Source organism: Amyelois transitella, chromosome 7, assembly GCF_032362555.1.
Source record: "Amyelois transitella isolate CPQ chromosome 7, ilAmyTran1.1, whole genome shotgun sequence".
In the NCBI taxonomy this organism is placed as follows: domain Eukaryota; kingdom Metazoa; phylum Arthropoda; class Insecta; order Lepidoptera; family Pyralidae; genus Amyelois; species Amyelois transitella.
The window spans coordinates 9,520,404-9,523,263 of record NC_083510.1 but is presented as its reverse complement, the minus strand read 5'-3'; positions in this window follow the sequence as shown (position 1 = coordinate 9,523,263).

The following is a 2,860-nucleotide window of genomic DNA, read 5'->3' as shown; positions in this document are numbered from 1 at the left end:
TGTAGCACAAAACTTGAGAAAAATCAGACTGAACCCAGTCTTAAAATATTACGATCGCATTGAAAAATTGTCGGTGTTCCCTGAAAAATAGAGTGAATTTTCCTTTGTCGAGAACAAATAGGTTATTTTTGGAAGCGGTCGGGATCTGCTGGCTCCTTTCGGGGACTTACACGCCAGCTTATCAATTTAATATCGTTTGTTTTAGGCGAAAAGCCGCCGTGTCATTGAAACCCAATGTTCGTATAAATAGTAAAATGTATTGGGAACTATGTAGAGTCGCAAGAAGTTCGATAATATGATAATGTTTTGACTTTTTTTTTATTTGAGCGCAGTCGACCCCTATCTTCGTGATAGGAATTTAAGATGTCCAAAAGGTATACTATAACACAAATATAATCAGGTATCTTTCTCGGGGATAATGGCAGAGATATCGAACTTCCACAATATTTGCTTAGGTACTTCTTTAAATTCATCCAAATTCATTAAGCTTGTTAATTATGGGTTACTCCTGAATATAACAAAGATTTTCAATCTTCAAATAGACTTTATAGAGAAAAGAATAAACCTGAAGCCCATTTAAATGTTAAGAAATAGGTCTGCATTAAATATCACGAGAAATCCCAAACTATAGCAATATCGGCGAACTGTTTCATAATTTACAGTAACGAACCAATCGGGGAGTTGCCGACAAATTAACTTGAATTAATGCGTCCGTAAATTGAGGTCGTGGGTTCGATTCTCGCGGAATAAGTGCCAATATCACGCGAACGTTCAATAGATTTGCAGGACAATATTTTGATAAGCCTTGTTACAAAATCTAGCATCAGGAAATCAAGTTTCAACCTATGAGTTAATAATATATATAAATAAATATAAAAAATAAATAAATATATACGGGACAAACTACACTGATTGAGTTAGCCTCGAAGTAAGTTCGAGACTTGTGTTACGAGATACTAACTCAACGATACTATATTTGATAATAAATACTTATATAGATAAACATCCAAGACCCAGGCCAATCAGAAAAAGTTCTTTTCTTATCATGCCCTGGCCGGGTTTCGAACCCGGGACGTTGCGAATTTTATAGGGTGCATAATCCTTATTACATGACAAACTTCGATCAAACGTGTGGCCGTAAGCCTTACGCCCGGAATTATGCAAAAAACTTCGGCATTATCAAATCCATAGCTAAATCCACCTCTTGGAAGTTTAATAACAATAGTTGCTCTTAAGCCTTTAATAAATGAAGGAATGTAAGAAAGAACAGGTACTCCATGCTCTAAACTCCCCGGACTTCAGAAAGTCTAGAGAGACTCTAGACTCTCTGGAGTCCGGGATCCACCTACCACGATCCTGGATTGGATCAAGGTCAGGTCAAGTAAACCAAAAGCCAAAAAGTAAAAATCACGTGGTTTTAAGTTAAGAGTTCATTACACGGAAAGGGTCTCAAGTTAAGATGGTTTAAATGCTATTTCCCATTGTATATTAATCTCTGTCTGTTACCTCATAAGTAGATGAGCATTGTGAAATATACTGTTTGGTGCTGCTACAATGATGATAGTATAAGATTAGGCTGATAACACACTACATATAGAAAAATCTTATAAGTAAAGATCGAAAGATAAATACAACTAGCAATTTATAAGTGACAGATTTGGGTATCAAATGCATTGTGAAAAAAATTAAGGTGCATATAACTAATATGAACAAGGAAAGTTTAAGGGCCTAAAACTCGTTGGCAACAAAAAAATTATTAATTCTTTGTTAACTAAGTTATAATTAAACTTATGATAGATATGTGACAAATCATCAGAGTGAGACCCACTTTATTAAAATTAGTAACAGTAAGTAAAATAATTCTTAAACATATATTTATTTACTAAACATAATGTGTTCTAACCTTAACAATGCACGAAGTCGCCGTGGCAATGTGTATTTAGTTTCCTTCCCGGATTATGGCTTGATTAATAATGATTTTAATACAGTGCAGTGGCGGGCCCTTAAAATCTTTATAAATGACATCATATTTTTAAACCACCGCTTCCATACTTGTATTTTCAACCTTAACTAGATCGTGTTAAAGTTGAATTAAAATCGTTAGAATATTTCCCGGAGATACTAAAAGGCTTATTGTTAATGTGTTTGAAGCTGAAATAGCGGTTGAATAAGTTTACACATGTTTATAAGTCTTATTTTTATGGTTGTCTGTGCTCGGTCGAAGTTAAAAAATGTAAAATGTGACGTGAAGCCAAATAAACACTCGGATAGCCGTTAATTTGTGGCTGTCAATTTGTAAGCATGTAAAGTGCATTCTTTATTTTTAAATTTAGTGTTAAAACATGGTTGGTATGTTTGTTTATAGAGCTAATCGGATGGAACTTTCTTAATAAGACAGGAAATAGACAGTTTTTTGACAAACACAAATATCTCGTCTTAATCTCTTACGGTGTACACAGAGCTTATAATCAGAGATTGTGACAAGTTTCTAGCACATTGCCTCAAAGAAGCCTCCGTACCTAGAAGTGAGTATAATATCTATTTACGGATTTTAAAAATAAATTTCTCGGTAAACATGCTACTTATTTCAAAGAACTTTCTTATTTTATAAATATGCTGCTCACAGCTAGTATTTGATAAATACACAGCAGATAAACTGCAGAGTTTATTTTCTTGTCCGGCTTAAGATACGGGTGTTCTTTAAATATTTATTTTAAAGGAAAGCTCAAATCTACGAAATTACTGTTTTATTCAATTCACACTTGTTAAGTGTAGTTAAGCTAAGTATTTAAAAAAAATATTTCTCTGTTTATTTATTAGACTATACCCGCGACTCTGCCCGCGTAACAAAAGCTCATTC